Source organism: Hylobates moloch, unplaced genomic scaffold, assembly GCF_009828535.3.
Source record: "Hylobates moloch isolate HMO894 unplaced genomic scaffold, HMol_V3 SCAFFOLD_3, whole genome shotgun sequence".
NCBI classification, from domain to species: Eukaryota; Metazoa; Chordata; class Mammalia; order Primates; family Hylobatidae; genus Hylobates; species Hylobates moloch.
Genome location: NW_026652278.1, coordinates 75,684,018 through 75,706,490, shown reverse-complemented (window position 1 = coordinate 75,706,490; position 22,473 = coordinate 75,684,018). Strand labels below are relative to the sequence as shown.

Genomic DNA, 22,473 nt, shown 5'->3' with positions numbered 1-22,473 from the left:
AACCTCTCTATTCTACTCTCTACATGACTTTTCCTCAAATCCATGCTCTAACTATTTATCTTATCAACTGTGCCTATCTTTTGTTTAATCTGTCCATGGAGGGCTTTTTTCCCCACATCAAATGATTATTGTTTTCATTTCTGTAATTTTATTTGGTTCTTTCAAATATCCTCTGGTTCTTTTTTCATTTTTTTGTTCTTCTATTTATGTTTTATCTTCTTTAGTTGTTGATATTAATACATTTATAGTACTTTGAAACAACAAATTGACAATTTTTTTTAGTTCTTAGGGTTCATATTCCTATATTTGCTGTAACTTATGACTCTCTTTTAGAAATTTCTTTTTTTGTGTCATTTGTGATGTTTGACAGGCAGTTTGCCATTATTGGGGCATGTTTTCCATTGGTCTTCCAGTTCCATCAGTCAGGGAGGGGTCCTTCTGGAGAACAGAGGATTACCTTTGCCTCTGCTAAGGTGCTTTAGTTTTTTCATCATGGTGCAAATATGTTTATGTTAATTTCATAGCTTAGATTCCCATACCTGGTAGGTATTGTAAATTCAGACAGTGCCTTCAGGCCTGGCATACGCTAAGGTTTGATATTCCTCCTGGGTCACTATTCTCATAGGACTCCAGGTGGACAGCGAATCTCTTTGCTCCTTTCCATTTCCATATTATACCTTCTACTTTATAAAATGAATGAACTTAGATAGATGGTGCTTCCTTAGGACTGGTGAGTAAAATATTCTCTTCCCATTTCACAATGAGAATGATCTTTGATGGTACAGAACTTTATGTGAGAAACTCAGTTCCAGTTTCCTGTTTCCATGGCCTGGGGCATTATGACTTTTCCAGGAAGGGCAGTCAAAATCACATCCTAGATCTCTAAATCCAATATCCAGTTAAATATTCCTTGAGTCAGAACACTAATGATTCTGACTTTGAGTACTCCCTGTGAAAGAATAACAAAACACTCAAGGATTTCTTTAGCCGTGAAATAGAAAAATAAAATTGAATTGAGAGTTGTTATGTTGCATTAAAACTGAACTGAATATGAATATGAACCTGGAACCCAATTAGATAGTGACTTATAATAAATATGCTATAAATATGAAATCAATTTTTAAAAGTATCAGAAGAAGTATTTGTAAAAAAAGACCTTGGTCCAAGCTATGTTCTTTGCAAATATTATTTTAAATAATTCTTAAAACCTCTCTTATTTTGCAAGATTTTTCATCTCTACTTTATAAATGAGTAAATTAAGATAAGAATATTTTCAAAAGTCAGATGATTAATAAATTTTTAGACTATGAAGCCACTGGGATTAATCACTACACCTATAGGTCACAAACTTCAGTGTGCATATAATTATCGGGAAATATATTTAAAATGCATATTTTCAGGGCTCCAGAACAGAGATTCTGATTCTGAGTTTTCATGAAAGAGCATTATTCAAAATATGCATTATTCAAAAATGTCTAATAAGCTTGACAAGTGTATAAAATTTAGAAACAGTACAGTACACTAAGATTAAGTATTACTCTGATATCAAAATCAAATAAAGGTAAAGAGATAAGAGAAACTATACATTAATCTCACAAAACAAAACAGTTTCCGAAAGAGGAGCCTTCCCTTATCTGCTGGAGATATGTTCTGAGACCCATAGTACATGCCTGAAACTGAGGAGAGTAGCAAACTCCATATACACTCTACTTTCTTCTGTATATACATACTTATTATAATGTTTACTTTATAAATTAGGCACAGTAAGAGATGAAAAACTAACAATAAAATAGGACAATTATAACAATATACTGTAGTAAAAGTTATGTGAATGTGGTATCTCTCTTTCTTCTCTCTTAAAATATTTTATTGTACTACTGTACTCACTCTTCTTCCTGTGATGATGTGAGATGATAAAATGCCTACGTGATGAGATGTGAGGTAAACGACATGGGCATTGTGACATAACACTGCAGTACTATTGGCCTTCTGACAATACCTCAGAATGAGGATCATCAGCTTCTGGTGACCCTGGATGATAGAGCCATGATGATGTTTATGGATGGTTAGATGTCAAGAGCAGGCGATGATGATGACTAATGAGTGGGTGGCATATACAGCATAGATGCACTGGACAAAGCGATAATTCACATCCCAGGTGAGATAAAGCAGTGTGACATGAGATTTCATCACACTATTCAGAATGGTTTGCAGTTTCAAACTCATGAATTGTTTATTTCTGGAATCTCTCATTTACTATTGTTAGACTGCAGTTTACTACAGATAACTGAAACCAAGGAAGGCAAGACTATGGATAAAGGGGAACTAATATTAAGGTCAAGTACAGTTGATTCTAGAAATACATTATTTACAAGGAGTCAGTCTTTCTATTTCTAGCCTCTGTCCCAGTAACAGTCATTTTGGAGTGGTGGAGTACCACAATACTGAAAATGTTTTTGTTGATCTAATGTCATTCTTGCCATGGAACTAAACAGAAGAGACGAGCCCAAGACTTTCTCAAAAATAGATCCTTTCCCAAAAGATTTTTAACTATAAAATTAGAATAATTTTCACAGTTGTCTAGCAAAGTCTATTTTTCTCCATAAGCATGGAAAAATGACGTAAATTTTTATCCTCTGTTGTCCAGAGGCCTTGTCTTAATCTATGCTGGCTTTATGCCTTGAAAAACAAAATACACAATTCTGTATATGATCTGCTTTGTCACTTTGTCATCCCACTTCTCTGTTTTTCCATTTATTTTAATGAACTGTTTTTACTTTCATAACATCGAACACAATTTATTAATAATGGGCATTTATCTGTTGATGACCACCTTTTTTTTTTTTTCTTTTTTGAGATGGAGTCTTGCTCTGTCGCCGAGGCTAGAGTGCAGTGGTGAGATCTCGGCTCACTGCAACCTCCACCTCCCGGGTTCAAGTGATTCGCCTGCCTCAGCCTCCCTAGTAGCTGGGATTACAGGAGCCCACCACTGCGCCAGGCTGATTTTTGTATTGTATTTTTAGTAGAGACGGGGTTTCACCATGTTGGACAGGCTGGTCTCGAACTCCTGACCTCATGATCCACCTGCCTTGGCCTCCCAAAGTGCTGGAATTACAGGTGTGAGCCACCGTGCCCAAACAGATGACCACCTCTTCTTCTGACTCTAGTGGTTTTGTTTTCCTTGACATTTTTAAGACCTAACAGAGTGAATGGTGCATAAGAACGGGGCACTAGATATTTTCAAAGAATGAGTCAGAGGATGAGTTCTGGCCACACAAAAACAATAGGTAATTTTTCTGGCTTTTCAAAAGTACAATATTATAGAAATCAAGGCAGAGGGTCAGTGAAGAGCAATGCATCTGAAAATTTCAATCTGAGTTCATTTCTAATCCTTTTATTTTAAAATGAGAATGCAATAATACATCATCAATAAAATGAAAGTTTAAATGGTTTTGAAAAATTATAACCTTTTGGTGAAACACTTGAGGAATTTCCATTAAAATCAAGAGTAAGAAAAGATACCCACTATTATCTGTATTACTTATTTTTCTTAAAGTTATACCTCATAAAATATGATAGGGAAAATAAAAAGTTTAATTTCTTAAGGGAGACAAAATCTTTCAGTATTTCTAGTTCCTTTAATCATCTATCTAGAAAACCATTAGACTAAATTTAAACGTACTTCAAGTCATAAGTACTGGGTGTTGGTGGTAGGTTGAATAATGACCCCAAAGATACCCAGGTACTAATCCCTAGAACCTATTATTGTTACCTTATATGACAAAAGAGATTTTGCATGTAAGATTAAATTAGAAATATTAAAACAAGGAGATTATCCTGGATTATCTACGTGGGCACTAAATGTAATTCTAAATGTTCTTATAAGAGGGAAGCAGAAGGAGAGTTTACTATAGAAGATGATGTGATGACAGGAGCAGGAAGACAGAGACAGAGATTTTAAAATGCAATCTCACTGACTTTGAAGACAGAGGAAGTGGCCATGTGAGACCAGCAATGCAAAAATTGCAGCTCAAGAACCCGGAAAAGGCTAGGAAAGGGATCTTCCCCTGGAGCCTTCAGAGGGGCCATGGCACTTCATGCCAGTTGTGATGGTTAATATTGAGTGTCAACTTGATTGGATCAAAGGTTGCAAAGTATTGTTCCTCGGTGTCTCTGTGGGGGTGTCGACAAAAGAGATTAACATTTGAGTCAGTGAACTGGGAAAAACAGACCCAACCTCAACCTGAATGGGCACCATCTAACCAGCTGCCAGCATGGCTAGACTAAAAGCAGGCAGAAGAATGTGGAAAGACCAGAGAGGCTTAGCCATCCTGCCTCTATCTTTCTCCCGTGCTGGATGCTTCCTGCCCTCGAACATTGAACTCCAAGTTCTTCAGCTTTGGGACTCTTGGACCTTCGTGCACTGACTGCAGGCTGCACTGTCGGCTTCCCTACTTTTGAGGTTTTGGGACTCAGACTGGCTTCCTTGCTCCTCAGCTTGCAGATGGCCTATTGTGGGACTTCACCCTGTGTTTGTGTGAGTCAATGCTCCTTAATAAACTCCCTTTTCATATATACATCTATCCTATTAGTCCTGTCCCTCTAGAGAACCTTGATTAATACACCAGTGAAAACCATTTTGGACTGTGACCTCCATGACCATAAGAATAAATTTGGTTTAAGTTATTACGTTTCTGGTAATTTGTTACAGCAGCAATAGAAAATTAATATGGGGGAGAAGAGGCCCCTTTCATAAAATCTGCAGAGAATATCCCATATATTGGAATAAACTTTATCAGGTATATACTGTAAATAGCTTTTAAAATGTACTCAGAAGTATAATAGTGTTATGTTTTTCAGTTCATTTAAAGCATTTATTTTATTTCAATCAACATTTTATATAACTTTTTTGTTTTGGAATTTCAAAACATATCCTATATTTCATATCAAGGGTAAATCTTGGAGAATAGGTTAAGAAATTAATTAGAAGAATAAATGGGAGACAAGAGGGAGAAGGTAAAATATGACTTACATTGCCAAATATGAAAATGTCTTGTAAGATAAAATAATCTTAAAAAAAAACCTGAATTCTTACAGTGCTGTGTTGAAGGAAAAATATCTCTTTCAATGGAACCAGATTTTGATAGGCCAGCAATGACCTCATGTATATAAATAAACATTTAAAACCAGATTTTGATAGGCAAGCAATGACCTCATGTATGTATATAAACTAAAATGTTTATTAGCATCTGATAAGTGTGACATTTCAGATAAAGGAGAAATTATGAATTATTCAACAAATCATGCTGAGACAATTAGTTATTTCTGTGGAGAAATTATATACTCTCTACCAAAATAAATTCCAGAAAGATTAAAAAATGAAATCTAAAAATGAAACAAATAAAAAAGAAAACCTTTCTATAAATAAATTCAAAGGCAGAAATCATATTAAAAATATTGATATATTTGCCTACCAACAGTTAAAAATATTTATGTCTCACTAACCAGGCAAAAATAAACAAAAAATGAAAGGAACAAAGTAAGCTTTAAAAGCTATTTGAAAATGTGATAAAAAGTTATTAATTTTGTATAGGAAGAATTTTCATACATGAATAATCAACAGATTGAATACTCCAATAAAAATGGATTAAAAAACCAGTAGATCGTTCAGTAGAAACTACAGATGGACATTAAATTTCAGAGAAAAAAATTAATCTCACTTATAATAAAAATACAAATGTAAACAATGAGGCTCTGTCTTGCCTTCCTAATTGATAAAGATAAGCGAGGGTGGGGAATAATACCTACTATAGTAATTACTATTTTTAATATAATGACCATATATTAACATTATGATGAGAACACAGTGCAACAAACCAATACTGAAGACAAAATTGAAGTCTTTGCTCTCCTTTCTTGGCTGGGTTATTCATTCATTTATTTGGTTAACACATGTTGGGCAATATCTCCCTTCCAAGCAATGTGCAGTGCTGACTCACTGTCAAATCATTTTGAGTGGTTGCATGTGTGTGGTTGGAGGATGGAGGGTGAGGAGAGACAGACAGACCAAGTCTTATTTACAGCCCAGTGCAATAAGCATTGGGAGTTGTACAGAGAACATGATCCGTGGTTGCAGGGAAGCCCTATCACAGTGGGGCCAGGAAACAGTGGGAAGAGGAGCTTGAGCTAAGGGTGAGAACTTCAACAGGCAAAAACGAGATGGCCAATTAAGGAAGTGGGGAGGAGAAGGGCTTTCTAAGGAGGGGGGCGGGGCGGGATAACAGGGAGGTGGTGGGAGCCGGCCTAATAAGGGAACTATAATAGTTTCACTTGGCTGAAGTACAAATGACAAAGTGAGCAAAAGTACAAAGGAAAGTGAGCAAACAGGCAAGTTGCCATAGAGGTTGACATGCAATATAACAGATGTCCCCGGATGAGGAAGAGGCATCAGGCAAGGCTTCCTGGAGGTGGTGACTCAGTTAATACACATTCTTTGATCTAATGGTTCCACCTGTAAAGTAACCAATTTGAAGGTAGAGAACACACAAGGAAAAGAGCCACACAAATCCATTATATGACCTCATTACAGCCGTGGTCCCAAATTTCTTTGAAAATGGGATGATGGGGACCTTTTCTACAGCTTCAGATGCCTTAATGTCTTAGGGCTTCAGCAACCCAGGCCCAAGTAAGACTGCCTTAACATTTTAAATTTTATAGAGCAATTTAGTTGTTTTGTACTATTTCTTCCAATATCTCATTAGAAATAATTCTAGCTTTGATTACCATCCAAGGTACATTTTAAATAATGACTGTAATTCCCCTCTCCTATTCCTATATAAACAGACTGAAAAAAAGAAAGAGGGAAGGAATTGTGGATGGAAAGAGAAAGAAGAAGGGAAGAGAAAAGAGAGAGCAAGAGGTAAGAAAATGGAAGGAGGGCCAGAGGGCCACAGCTCTCCTGGGAACAGTTATTTGAGATTTTTACTTCCTGTTTTCTCTCCAGGTGTTTGTGGAATTACCATGATTTGAGTCTGAATGGGGCCTCAGCCCTGGAGCTTGCCAGAGCCAGGAAATTAAAATAAGAGGAACGACCAATAGCCCATATAACTCTGTGGTGTGATGCAATTCTTCCTGACCATTGTGCTAACTCCTTTTAAATATCATTTTAATTCCTCTTAGTAGGAGCAAAATGTTTTGATCTTTAAAAAGGGAAAAGTCTCCCCACCCCTCCCACTACTCTCATGCTGTTTGCAAAATATATGCTGTTCATGAGAGGCCGAGATGCAGGGTTACAGGAGAAATAAGGGTGAGGAGATGCAGAGAGAGAAAGGAGGGTATATTTGCTTCTCTATTTGAGCTCACAGTGGCTTTCCTCTGCACATGGTGCTGCTGAAGCCCTGCACAGTCCCAGCTAAGGCCATGCCACCTCCCACTGTGGATGCAGCTGGCCCCATGACATTTCAACAGGAGCATTCCAATCAGGCTCACATGGAGAGAGATGCTGACATTTCACAGGTTCATCAGAAAGGCAAACTCTGTAACTCATAGTTAGTTGTTCTTTCCAGGAGCAATATTCTGTTTTGTTTTCTTTTTTTTTTCTTTCTTCATAGGTCAAATCTATGCATGCACGCACAGGAGAAAACCCCATATTTCTCATTAGAAAGGTAGAGAATTAACCTTTGTCTTTCTTGACTGCCTCTCATCCATGAAGTTCACTCTAATCTGCTAGCTAGAAAAGATGTCTTACTCCACTGAACCTGAGCAGTTCTCTAATCCATATCCATATGCCATTTATCACTTTTCCTTTCCAATTTCGTATTACAGGTATAATCCCAGGTGTATTGATTAGGTCCTACCAGAAAATAGTAAGTACATTTAACTGGGATGTTGAAGGCAATCTGAGGAAGGGACTATTTCAGAGGGATGGACAAGTTTAAGGAAACCACCAAGTGCTACCGAGTTATCCTGGAACTAATCAGAGCAAGAAGCCATTATCACCGTCTACCTGAAGGGCAAGGACAGGACATAGAGTTACCAGATTCAGTTGAGAACTGAAAGCTGAAGTTGTGGAAAGAAGGCTGAGCCCAATTCTAGTAGACACAGTGTCAAAACAATTACCAGATTCATTGTGCTTAGACAAGGAGGAATGAGTATGTGTGTGTGTGTATGTGTGTGTGTTCTGTGGGGGGGGGGCGTCACCCTGAAATCTTTCTCCTCATTAGCTCTGATCTCCTACCAGTGCCTTCTGCTGCCTTATTAACACCAATTAAAAGCCCCAGGGATGGGAGCCCAGAGATGTCAAGGTTGGCTTCAAGGTCAGTCCCGGGTGGACACAAAGTAGATCAAAGATAGGTGGAGAATGGGTCAGGCATGAGTGCAGGCAAACAGAATTACTAATCATCAGTGTATTTTCTTAATGCATAGAGTTGGTTAAGAAATCCATAAGCAACTTTTCCTTTCTGTTAACTAGTAAAGCACACTGCGCAGTCCACAGGGAAGGGACCAGGGATAATGAGAAAGTGGGATACAGTCTTTTTTGTAGCTATTGAGCACGATGATGATTGTATTATTATAATTATATATTTACGATCATTATCCCCACTATTAAACTGTGAGTTAATTAAGGAAGAGATCCTTTCTTGGTTTATTTCTTTATCTACTCTCCACATCTCTATCTCCTACCAGTGCCTTGGCCAGGGTAGATGCTTTTAAATATTTTGCAAAGAAAAACATTTACAGAGAAAAAGCATCCTAATTTAGTATTAACAAAATAATCTACTAACTAGTACATCCTCTTGGAAATATTTATCTAGTTCAATGTCATATGCCGACAACATTTTTTAGGAACATTTTGATGGTACGGACATGTTTGTTAAGGAGAACTCTGAAGGACACTTGGATCCTTGTAAGTGTGAAGGTATTTTCCAGCAGAGTAAACGTAATAAATGTGAAAAAAAAGATGATCGCTAAAACTATTGAAATAGACAACAAGATATACAGGTTTGAATATTCTATTATGGAGAACAAATTCCATATTTGTATCAGAGAAACAATCTTCCTAATACTACATTATAAGCAGTTTCAAAATGCTTTCACAGAGAATAACTTATTTGGAAAAGAAAGTTCATCTAGATATCTGTCAGCAAACTAACCTGACAGGTCTAAAAGAGGTTTGGGAATGCTCTTTTGTTGATTGTTGTGTAGGAAAAAAAAAGTCGTTAAACTCATATACAACTTCATCATGTAGATAGGTTTGCTGTATTCAGCATCATAGTTAAGATACAGAATAGTTCCATCACCACAAGGATCCCATCTGTTGCCCTTTTCTAACCATATCTACCTTCCTTCTCCCACCTTCTCCACTCCCTTCCCTAATTCCTGACAAGCTACAATCTTTTCTCTATTTCTAAAATGTTACTATTTTAACATTTTTATATAAATAGACTCATACAATCTATAACTCTTGGAATTTACTTTCTTTCCATTGCCTAATTCTCTGGGGATTCACTCAAGTTATGTGAACTCTGCAGTGCGCTTTCTTCTATTGCTGATTAGTAGTCCATGCTGTGGATGTGCTACAATTTGCGTAACCATTCACCCATTGAAGTATAGTTAGGTGGTTTCCAGTTTGGGCTAATACAAATAAAGCTGTTATGAATATTCATGTATAAGTTTTTATGTAAACATAAGTTTTCATCTCCCTAGGATAAATGACCAAGAGGTCAATTGCTGGGTCACATAGTAATTGCTTGTTTACTTTTTAAAGAAATTACCAAACTTTTTTAGAGTGTCCTAAAGGTTTTGCAATTCCACCAGCAGTGCATAAACATATGCCTTCATGTCTTCAGGAGTACAATTGCTGAGTTGTAGGTAGTTGCATGTTTAGCATTGTAAGAGACAGTGAACATTTTCCATTCTAATCAGCAATGTGTAAGTGATCCAGTTTCTCTGAAGCTTTGCCAGCATTTCCCGGGATCACTATTTTTTATTTTAGCCATTTTGATATGTGTGCAGTGATATTTAATCATGGTTGTGATGTGCATTTCTCTGATGGTTAATTATCTTAAATATCTTTCCATTTAATTATTGCCATCTCTATACACTGTTGAAATGTCTGAGTGTATTTTGCTTACATTCTAATTGGATTGTTTGTTTTCTATTGTTGACTTTTGAGAGTTTTATGTATCTTCTTAATACTAGACATCTTTTACTAGTGGCTTGCAAATATTTTTTCCCAGTCAATAGCTCATTTTTCATTCCTCTTAGCAGGATTTTTTGCATAACAAAAGTTTTTACTGAGATCTAATTTATTAATTTTTATTTTTAATGATCTTTTCTTGTGTGTCAAAACTAGAAACTCTTCGCTCTGCCATATATTCTGAAGAATTTCCTTTATGTTTTTCTCTAAGAGATTTATAGTTTTACATTTTAAAATATTTTACATATAAGTTAATGATCCATTTTGAGAAAATTTTTGAATAATGTGTGAGGGTTTTGGTTAAGGTGTTTCTTTGTTGTTGTTTGGTCATTGTTGCCCAATTACTGCAGCATCATTTGTTATAAAGGCCACCTTTCCTCCACTGATTTTTTTCATTTTTATAAAAATAAGTTGGTAATATTTACAGGGGTCTAATTCTGAGTTTTCTATTTGGTTCCATTGATCTGTATGTCTACTCTTTCACCAGTAGCACTTCACCTTGTTTATTGTAGCTAAATTACAATTAGGTAGAGTGCAGTATTCCACTTCATTCACTTTTGAGATTGTTTTAGCTATTTGTAGAGCCTTTGCTTTATGTGTGTGTGTGTGCACATATATATTATATATTATATATATAAAATATATAATATATAGAAATATATATTATATAACTTATATAAAATATATGTTATATAACTTATATAAAACATATATATAATTTAACAATTTAAAGACTAATTTTTAGAGAAACTTTAGGTTCACAGCAAAATCAAAATTAAGAATAAGAGAAAGCTAGAGAGATTTCCCATATATCTCCTGCCCTGACTTATCCACAGTCTCCTTAATTATCAACATCACCCTCACCAGGGTGGTACATTTGTTACAATTGATGAACCTACATTGACATATTATACTCACCCAGAGTCCATATTTTACTCACTCTTGGTGGTGTTCATTCTATGGGTTTGAGCAAATATATAATGGTATGTATCCATCATTCAAGTATCATACAGAGTATTTCCACTGCCTTAATAATCCTCTGTGTTCCACCTATTCATCTTTCCCTTCACTCAACCGCTGGCAACCACTGACTTCTTCTATTTTTTTTAACTTGAGACAAGGTTTGGCTCTGTTGCTCAGGCTGGAGTGCAGTGGCATGATCATAGCTCACTGTATCCTCTAACTCCTGGGCTCAAGTGATCCTGCTGCCTTAGCCTCCCAAATAGCTGGGACTACGAGCATGTGCCACCACGCTCAGCTAATTTTGTTGGTTTTTTTTTTTTTTGTAGTACAGACAAGGTCTTGCTACATTGGCCAGGCTGGTCTCAAACTCCTGGGTTCCAGTGATTCTCTTGCCTCAGCCTCCAAAGTGCTGGTATTACAGCCATAAGCCACCGCGCCCAGCTTGATCTTTTTACTGTCTCCATAGTTTGTCCTTTTCCAGAATGTCTTATTATTGGAATCATATAGTTCATAGCCTTTTCAGATTGGATTATCTTACTTAGTAATATGCTTTTAAGGTCCCTCCAGGTCTGTTCATGGCTTGGTATATATATTTTTTCCTTGTTTGTTTCTTTTTTTAAAGCACTGAATAATGTTTTGTTGTTTGGATGTACCACAGTTTATATATCCGTTCACCTATTAAAGAATATCTCAGTTGCTTGTTTTGGCAATTATAAATAAAGTTGCTTTAAACGTCCATGTGCAAGTTTTAGGATGAACATAAGTTTTCAATTCTTTTAATTAAATCTGAATGAACATGACTGCTGGATTATATGGTAAGAATATGTCTATGTTTAGTTTTGTAAAAAACCACCAAATTGTCTTCTGAAATGGCTGTACCATTTTGCATTTCCACCAGCAATGACTGAGAGTTCCTGTTGCTCCACATCCATGTCAGCATTTGTTGTCAGTGTTTCAGATGCTGACCTTCTGAAGGTATAGAGTGATAGCTCATTGTTGTTTTCATTTACACTTCCTTGGTGCTATATAATGTGGAACATAGTTTCAAATGCTTATTTGCTATTTGTGTATCATATTATTTGGTGAGGTACCTGTTAAAGTATTTTGCCCACTTTTTAATCAGGGTATTCGTTTTCTTATTTTTGAGTTTTTAATATTTCTTTGTAAATTTTGGATAATAGTCCTTTATTGGATGTGTCTTTTCATAATATTTTCTCCCAGTCTGTGGTTTGTCTTTTCATTTTTTTGATAGTATCTTTCACAGAGAACAAGATTTAACTTTTAATGAAGTTCATCTTATTGTTTTTTTTCATGGATCATGCCTTTGGTGTTGTACCTAAAAAGTTATTTCCATATCTGATGTCATCTAGGTTTTCTCCTGTTATCTTTTAGGAGTTTCATCAGTTTTAATTTTAAATTAGGTCTGTAATCCGTTATGGGTTACTTTTTGTGAAGGGTTGGAAGGATGGTGTATATTCATCCTTTTGCATGTGGATATCCAGTTTTCTAGTGCCATTTGTTGAAGACTCATTTCTCCCTTGTATTGCCTTTGCTTGTCAAAGACCAATGGACTACATTTATTTGGGCCTATCTCTGTGCTTTCTGTTCTGTTCCATTTATCTATTTGTCTATTCATTTGCCAGTGCTACACTATCTTGATTACTTGAGCTTTGTGGTAAATCTTAAAGTCAGTAGTGTGGGTCTTCTAACTTTGCTCTTCTCCTTTAATATAGTTTAATACTGTCTTGGCTATTCTGAATCTTTTGCTTCTTCATATAAATTTTAGAATATTTTTTTTTTTTTTGAGATGGAGTCTCGCTCTATCACCCAGGCTGGAGTGCAATGGCGCGATCTCGGCTCCCTGCAACCTCCACCTCCCAGATTCAAGCAATTCTCTTGCCTCAGCCTCCTGAGTAGCTGGGATTACAGGCACGCACCACTATCCCTGGCTAATTTTTGTATTTTTAGTAGAGATGGGGTTTCACCATGTTGGTCAGGCTGGTCTCGAAATCCTGACCTCATGATCCGCCTGCCTTGGCCTCCCAAAGTGCTGGGATTACAGGCATGAGCCACTGCACCCAGGCAAATTTTAAAATATGTATCCATATCCACAAAATAACTTGTTGGGATTTCATTGAATCTATTGATCAAGTTGGGAAGAACTAACCTCTTGACATTATTGAGTCTTCTTATTAACATAGTATATTTCTCCATTTGTTTAGTTGTTTGATTTTATTTATTGAAATTGTGTAGGTTTACTCATATAGATCTTGTACATCTTATGCCTAAGTTTTCATTTTTGAAGATGCTAATTTAAAAGATATTTAAATTCATTAAAATTCATCAAGATTATTATTATTATTATTATTTGAGATGGAGTCTTGCTCTGTTGCCCAGGCTGGGGTGCATTAGTGTGATCTTGGCTCACTGCAGCCACCACCTCCCAGGTTCAAGTGATTCTCCTTCCTCAGCTTCCCAAGTAGCTGGGACTTCAGGTGCATGCCACCGTGCCTGGATAATTTTTGTATTTTTAGTAATAATAATATTGACTTTTGTATATTAACCTTGTATCTTTTAGGTTTTCTACATAGATGATTCTGTTATCTGATAACAATGACAGTTTTATTTTTTCCTTCTCAATCAGTGTGCTTTTCATTTTATTTTTCTTGGTTTATTACATTAGCCACAACGTCTAGTAGAATGTTGAAAATGAGTGGTAAGAGGAAGCATCCTTGCCTTGGTGCCATTCTTAGTGAGAAAGCTTCAAGTTTCTTGCCATTAAATACAATGTTGGCTGTAAGATTTTTGTAGATATTCTTTATCAAGTTAAGGAGGGTCTCCTATACTCCTATTTGACTCACCCCTCCCCCGCCATGCTTTTTAAAGAAATCATGGAAGGGTGTTGAATTTTGTCTGATGCTTTTCATGCATCTACTGATATTGCATCTACTGATCATGTAATTTTTTAGTTAATTGATATGACAATTACATTAATTGATCTTAGAATATTGAACCAGCCTTGCATACCTGGGATAAACTCCTTTAATTTGTGGTGTATAATTATTTTTATATATTATTGAATACTATTTGTTAATATATTGGTGACAATTTTTGTACCTATGTGTATGAGAGATATTATTAATCTGTAGTTTTCTTGTAATGTCTTTGTCTAGTTTTAGTAGTAGGGTAATGCTGAACTCATATAATGAGATAGGAATTATTCCCTCTGCTTCTATAAAAGAGATTGTAGAAAATTGATATTTATTTTTCATAAATGTTTGGTAGACTTCACCACTGAGCCACTTTTGGCATGGTTCTTTCTGTTGTAAAGATTATTAATTATTTATTCAATTTCTTTAAGAGACATAAGCTTACTTAGATTGTCTATTTAATATTGCGTGAGTTTTTAAAAATTATCTTTCAAGGAATTGGTCCATTTCATCTAGATTATAATATTTGTGAGCATAAAGTTGTTCATAGTGTTTTATTAGCTCTTTATGTCTGTAGGAGCTGTAGTAATGTCCCTTCTTGCATGTCTGATATTGGTAACTTGTGTTCTCTCTATCTCTCTCTCTCTTAAGTTAGCCTGGGTAGAGATTTATGAATTTTATTTATCGTTTCAGAGAATGGGCTTTTGGTTTTGTTAATTTTCTCTATTGATTTCCTATTTTCAATTTCATTGGTTTCTGTTCTAATTCTTATTATTCCTTTTCTTCTGCTTATTTTGGGTTTAATTTGTTCTTATTATTTTAGTTTCCTAAGGGGGAACCCTGGATTTCTGATTTTGGATTTTTCTTCTTTTCTAATATATGTATTTAATACTATAAATTTTCCTCTAAGCATGGTTCTTGCTGCATTCTACAAATTTTGATAAGCTGTATACCCATTTTCACTTAGTTCAAAATTTTTAAATATTTGAGATTTATTTTTTGACCCACATGTTATTTAGAGTATATTGTCTGATTACCACGTATTTTGGGATATTTCAGTTATCTTTCTGTTATTGACATTTTTATTCTAACTACACTGTAATCTGAGAGCAGACATTGTATTATTTCTCTTTTTTACATTTGTCAAGATGTGTTTTATGGCCCTGAATGTGGTCTTATTTTGGTAAATGTTCCATATAAGTTTGAGAAGAATGTGTTTCCTGCTGTTATTTGATAAAGTATTCTATAGAATTTGATTATATCTAGTTGGTTGATGATGCTGTTGAGTTCAACTACGCTCTTTCTGAACTTCTGCTTGCTGTATCTGTTTCTGATGTAAGGGTCTTAAAGTCTCTATGATAGTTGATTGATCTATCTATTCTTACAGTTTTATGATTTTTTCTTTATGAAGTTTAATGCTCTGTTGTTAGGTGCATACATATTAAGAATTATTATGTCTTCCTGGAATACTGACCCCTTTATCATTATGTAATGCCTTTCTTTATCTTTGATAACTTTTCATGCTTTGAAGTCTCCTCTGTCTGAAATATAGATATTCCAGCTTTCTTTTCATTAATGTTAGCATGGTATATATTTTTTCCATTTACTTTTAATCTATATGTAATTTTATATAAACAAGGTTTCTTGTAGATAAGTGGGCCTTATTTGTTAATTTATTCTGACAAACTCTGACTGTTAAATAGTGCATTTAGACCATTGACATTCAAAGTGATTATTGATATAGTTGAATTAATGTCTGCCATCCTTGGTACTGTTTTCTATTTGTTGTCCTTGTTCTTTTTTCCTTTTTTTTTGTCTTCTGATCCTTTTCTGCCTTTTGTAGTTTTAGTTGGCATTCTATGTGTTTCCATTTTTTCTCCTTTGTTAGCATATCATTTATATTGCTTTTTTCTTTTTCTAGTGATTGCCCTAAAGTTTACAATATATATTTTCAATGAATCCAAATGTATTTTCAAATAACACTATGCCATTTCACAGGTAGTGCAAGAATATAATAATAATAATTTTTAAAACCTAATTCTTCCCTCCCATCTTTTATTTCATTGCTCTTATTCATCTCACTTATATGAAGCATGAAAAGCATATATATATACACACATATATATACACATACATATATATGCATTAACATGCATATAACACATATGTGTTATATGTGTATGTGCTATGTACATTAGCATACATAATCAAATACATTGTTGCTATTATTTTGAAAAAATGTTATCTCTTTGGTCAATTAAGAAAAAGAAAAAGTTTCATTTCATCGTCACTTATTCCATTCTTGATGTTCTTCTTTCCTTTCTGTATATCTCAGTTTCTGGCCTATATTATTTTCCTTACCTCTAAAGAACTTATTTTAACATTTCTTACAAAGCAGGTCTACTGACAATAATTTCCTCAATTTTTGTTTGTCTGAGGAAGTCTTTATTGCTCTTTCACTTGTGAAGGATAATTTTGCAGGGTACAGAATTCTATATTTCAAATATTTCTTGTTTCTCTTTTTCTTCTTCTTCTGGTATTCCCATTATATATTAGTCTCACCTTTTTAGTTGCTGCTCAGTCCTTGGATATTCTGTTCTGTTTCTGTCTTTCTTCTCTTTGCTTTTCAGTTTTTGAGGTTTTTATTGAAATATCCTCAAGATCAGAGATTCCTTCCTCAGCTGTGTTCAGTCTGTTAATGAGCCCATCAAAGGCATTCTCTATTTCTGTCACAGTGTTTTTTATCTCTAGCATTTCTTTTCGGTTCTTTCTCAGGATGTCCATCTCTCTGTTTACATTGCTAATCTGTTCTTGCATGCTGTGTGCTTTATCCCTTAGTGCCTTGATCATAGTTGTTTTAAATATCCAGTATAATTCCAATACCCCTGTCGTGTCTGGATCTGATGCTTTCTGTGTCTCTTTAAATTGTGTTCTTTGTCTTTTGATATTCCTTGTGTTTTTTTCCTGATAGCTGGATGTAACATAACAGGTAAAAGGAATTGCCCTAAATAGGCCTTTAGTAATGTGGTGGTAGGGTGTGGGGAGAAGGGAAGCATTCTCTAGTTCTAGGATTAGGTCTTAGTGTTTTAATAAGCCTGTGCCTCTGGACTGTGAACCTCACAAGTGTTTCTCAGATTTTTTTTTTTTTCTACTTCTTTAGGTGGGACAGAATGACTAGAGTGGGCTGGAGTTGAGTAGTTCCTTTCTCACACATGGAAGTCTAAAGGTTACCGGAATTTGATATTTCTATCCCCTGGTCCATTAGGCTTTGATTCTATCCCAGTAGGATAGGCTCTAGTTAACTAGTTTTTCCTGACAGCACAGGACTTGTTAAGAAAAAATATCTTGGCATATTTCAAAATGGTTCCTTTTCTCCTTCCACTGTGGAAGCAAAAGAGGACTGTTCCCTGATGTTTACTGTGAGAACATTGTCAAGCTCCTGGTGGTATATTTCACAATATTGTGGGGGGCCGTCTATGCCTGGATCCCCCCAGGGTTTTTAACTCTCAGGTTTGTCTGCACTGAGATTCATCAGTTACAGTTCAGCTTTTCCTTCCTGTGGTGGTTTCCACTTGTGGGCCTCTGCTTTGGTAAGCTGTGATTTCCTGTATTTGTCTGTTTGTCTCTTCAGTCTTGAGAGTGGCCATTTGCCCTGTGTCCTCATTCCTTTTACAGATCCAAGAAGAGTTTGATTTTTTAGTCAGTTTGGCTTTTTACTTGTTATTAAAATACAATGGCAATTCCCAAGCTCCTTACATATAGAACCAGAGCTGAAAGAGGCTTTGATACATTTTTTTAAGAACTAGAGATCTTCTGTAATAAGATGGGCTCCCTCTGGATGTGCTATAGCTTTGAGTCTCATTTTGGGGATGTTGGCCTGAGTTTGGATAAGCCAAGGTTGGTGTAGAGATAAAATTTCTGTTTTCACTGCTACTTATGGTCCCTAAGACCCTGACACAAAATTCAATCTCATTATCAGGCCTTTGAAGGCATAAAACTGAACCACTGATAATAAGTTGAAAATCACTAGTTAACTTTGTCCAGAGTTGGTGGTTTTTTTTTTTTTTTTCTCTAGAACCTGAGCCATATAGACAATTTGATTAGAAAAAGGAGAGTTTAGAAATTCCGCTTTGGAGTCTCAAGCATGCATCCTACTTCAGGATGTCTTGGGAGACTGTTGAGCTGAGAGAGAGTGCCCCATTGCAGTCATTCAGGTCATCAAGGGGGTCATCAGGAAATGCCTTATCAAGCCCCAAAGAGAACTGGGGCAATGCACATGTCAAAATGAATCTCTCCATTCCCCTATTTCAGGTGATCAGTTTTTATTTGCCATTTCTCACAACTTCCTGATTACAGAGAGTTGTAGTCATCCTAATAGTCTAATTTTCTAAGTATATGGTCCTCACAGAGTTGTCAGAGGAGATCACGGTGTAAAGGAGAAGAAGGTTCCTTTATCTTCTATCTATGCGAAATGCTCAGTTGGCCTCAGAGTAAAAAAAAATGGAGTTCTTTACTTCAAGTAGGTTTAATATCTCAATAAAGAGTTTTAAGCTTGTCTTGGGTATGGGGGAGGCATCCTTTGCCTGGACCAGATAGATTATGTATTGGGGCTTGCTGTGGTAGTGACATAAACTCAGTTTCATATCTGAAGCATATATCCATTACAAATGTCTTTGGGTAGAATTCCAAGCCGCAGGATAGGCCAAAGGATGGAATTTGACAAATGACTTAGGGAACAAGAGTAGCAGAAGTCAGAAGTAAGCAAGCCAGGTGCAGTGGCTCGCGCCTGTAATCCTAGTACTTTGGGAGGCTGAGGCGGGTGGATTGCTTTGATCTCAGGAGTTCAAGACCAGCCTGGGCAACATGGTAAAACCTCATCTTTACAAATAAATACAAAAATTAGCCGGGTGTTGGTGGCTTGCTTGCATTTGTAGTCCCAGCTACTCAGGAGGCAGAGGCTGGAGAATTGCTTGAGCCTGGGAAGTGGAGATTGCAGTGAGCCGAGATCATGCCGCTGCACTCCAACCTGGGTAACAGAGTGAGACCCTGTCTCAAAACAAAAACAAAAACAAAAACAAAACAAAACAGAACAGAAGTTCTTTAGGTGATGGCAGGAACAATGACTTCCAGCCAAGTGAAGCTAGGAATCAAAGTTCAGCATTATCTACACATTTCTCCCATGCACAGCTCAATGATAATGCTTTCAGAACTATGGATATCACAGCAGCCACTGTCTGTCATTAGGTCTACTTGCTCAAATGTTGTTTGATAAAACAGCTGATTACCTTTATTCTATCAGTTTCTTCATCCCACCATCCAGAGTTCCACAGTAATACAGAGCGGCATCATTTTCAGTACATATAGCCTTGGATAAGGCTTGGTGAAGAGGCCAGAAAAAGTCCAGATGAGTCCAGCTTGGTTTGAAGTTCTACAATGCAAGTGGAGACTACCATTTCAGAAGCACTTGAGGTATTGAGAGATTATGGAGTCTATCACAAAGGGTCTTCCTTGTTTCTTTCTATAACTGTGGCTGCAGATCAAAAATAAACTTTTGTTTTAGGTAAGAAAAGTAGAGTGCAAAGGAAGCTTTTTGTATAGCCTGTAGACAGTATCAAAGGCTAATTCTTGCTGAGAAGATCAACAATTATGTACGTAAAAGGTCTAGCTAGACTATAGGGGAGAAACCTTATCCACTTCTCTGACTATTCCACCAATAAAACCATTAACACAATTTGTGCTAAGATCTCTGTAAATATGGAGTCCTTTGCATCCTAGAACACACGAAGAATAGAGAAAGGCACGTTTTCAGTGTGGTCCTTAATTTTCTTTGGAGTTAGGAGCAGCTGAAGCAGTAGCAGGGATGAAATTGGTAGTGCTGGAGTATATTGGACTCTGGATTTCTGTCCAGTGTATTCCACTTACCAGCTGCTCTGCAGTTCCCCATGGGGAATATGAAACAGCAAGGAGCCACAGTTTCATAATTCTGCAGCTGGCAGTCCATATCCTCTTCTTTAGTTTATAAGTGTCCAGCTAGAAGTTCCTGTGGATGACCTAGAAGATCTTCTACGTCCTTTCAATGATCATCCCAGAGTCTGGACATTCTCCAAATCCAGAGTCTCATGAAATAAATTTTTGTATTTTTCAAGGCACTTATGTGTAAGTGGTTGAAACCCAAATTAAGTTAGGTTAAGAACAAAAGAGATGCATTGGCCCACATAATTTGCAAAGCAACTGGAATAGCTCAGAGAATTAAGGACAAAAAGGCAGGAAATGGGATCTCAACGGGAAGAACAAAGGGTTCTTTTTTTCTCTCCACCCATCTTTCATCTCTGCTTATCTTTTCATGTTGAACTCACTTTTTCCTACTACAAAGAAGCTTTCTCCATGGAATTGGTGTAGGTGTCTCATGGCAGACTTAAATTTATAAGCTTATAGTACTATGAACCTCTAATGAGGGACAAAAACTATTCCTTGGTAGTTTTGAAATAAAAGTCCTGAGAGAGGTTCTGATTGCCTGGACTTAGGTCCTGAGACCCCTCAAACTCTGCCCATGGTGAGAAGAATAAACAGGATGAGAAGATATGGCTAGTATCGTTATTGACATGATACAACACATTATAGTGCAAGTGGAGGCTCAATTCTGCAACCTCAGGGGTCCTTTTTTCTTGTCAAAAATGTCTTGAAATGTAATTTCTCTGCCTAAGAACATGAATCTTTATTTGGTTAAACTATATCCCAAGTACTTTTACTATTTCTGGTGTGTCTTGAGGCCTTGTATTTTGGTAATATAATCTATTAATGAGAGTGATTGTTCACACTACCAACCAATCCCTTTAACAGAAAATAAACAGTCTACCACTTTGTATTAAAGAATGTTACAGCTGGGCGCGGTGGCTCATGCCTGTAATCCCAGCGCTTTGAGAGGCCGAGGCGGGCGGATAACAAGGTCAGGAGATCGAGACCATCCTGGCTAACATGGTGGCTAATATGGTGAAACCTCGTCTCTACTAAAAATGCAAAAAATTAGCTGGGTGTGGTGGTGGGCACGTGTAGTCCCAGCTACTCAGGAGGTAAGGCAGGAGAATGGCTTGAACCCGGGAGGCGGAGCTTGCAGTAAGCCGAGATTGCGCCACTGCACTCACTCCAGCCTGAGTGACAGAGCCTGACTGTTTCAAAAAAAAGCCAGGCGCGGTGGCTCAAGCCTGTAATCCCAGCACTTTGGGAGGCCGAGGCAGGCAGATCACGAGGTCAGGAGATCGAGACCATCCTGGCTAACACGGTGAAACCCCGTCTCTACTAAAAAAATAAATACAAAAAATTAGCCGGGCGTGGTGGCGGGCGCCTGTAGTCCCAGCTACTCGGGAGGCTGAGGCAGGAGAATGGCGTAAACCCGGGAGGCGGAGCTTGCAGTGAGCCGAGATCGCGCCACTGCACTCCAGCCTGGGGGGGAGATGGGGCGGTTTCTTTAAAAAAAAAAAAAAAAAAAAAAATGTTATAAGTGAGACCTTTAGATGATACTTTCTCACTATGTCGACACACAGGTCATGGAGCCAGAGAATTCTGGAAGGGTCTGTTTGACTGATGTACCAGCCAAAAGTGACAGCACCTGTCATAGTGACCTTTCGAACCTCTCTGTAGCTTTTTCTATATATAGATCAAATTCAACCTTCCGCAAAGTCAGTCTTTGGCCTTCTTGCTTCTGTTGCGTTTAACACATGGAATGGCCTACAACTCCCCAATTACTGCCCCTCCATCAAAGCCCAGCTTAATCTTTTTCTTTATAAACACTCTTTCAAAACTGTGGAATTCTCCCTCTGAATTCTAGAATCACTTTATTCTCTTAGGTCTTTCATTGTAGATTTGTACCCATGTCTCACACAAGTCCCTATACACATATGTACACACACACACATACACACACACACAAATATTTTTCTTGAGTTCCTTTCTTGTGTATTGTTTTTCTTCCAGCTTCCAGCATGAGAGGTGTTCGAGGGGGGAATGTATGGCCTTTTGCTTTTCTCTAACTTCTTTAGGAACTCCTTGTCTATTTCCCACTGGGAGGTCCAAGTTTGACCTCAGAATGGAGACGGCTCAGCAATGCTCCATTAGCCTTCATATGGCCTGATTATCAAGGACATTTTACTTTCTCCAGTTATTCTACCTTGCACACTGTTTCACTTCTGAGGCTGCAATTCACTACTTTTAGGTTGAAATTGCTCATGAAGAATGAGCTACTATAGCCCTGGAATCTGCATTGAAGAACGGTGCTGACCTCAAAGGATTCCTCCTTTCAGGCTGAGAGAGGTTAATTCCGTCAGCCCCAGAGGCAAAAATCTTTCATCATTTACTAATACCCTGCTACAAGTTAGGGTATTTGGA

At 36.9% G+C, this 22,473-nt stretch overlaps 2 long non-coding RNA genes across 3 annotated transcripts in view; one reads left to right on the top strand and one right to left on the bottom strand.

The window, feature by feature from the left end:
* The window catches only part of LOC131382952 (uncharacterized), a 51,460-nt gene extending 49,456 nt beyond the window's left edge, over positions 1 to 2,004 (bottom strand). Inside the window, exon 1 of the long non-coding RNA XR_009212582.1 lies at positions 1,888 to 2,004. This is a non-coding gene — a long non-coding RNA (uncharacterized LOC131382952). The remainder of the gene's footprint in view (positions 1 to 1,887) is intronic.
* A 19-nt stretch (positions 2,005 to 2,023) lies between these two features.
* LOC131382951 (uncharacterized) overlaps positions 2,024 to 22,473 on the top strand; it is a 31,649-nt gene continuing 11,199 nt past the window's right edge. For both annotated transcript variants that reach the window (XR_009212580.1, XR_009212579.1), the window contains exons 1-3: positions 2,024 to 2,158; positions 6,844 to 6,919; positions 19,391 to 19,560. This is a non-coding gene — a long non-coding RNA (uncharacterized LOC131382951). The remainder of the gene's footprint in view (positions 2,159 to 6,843; positions 6,920 to 19,390; positions 19,561 to 22,473) is intronic.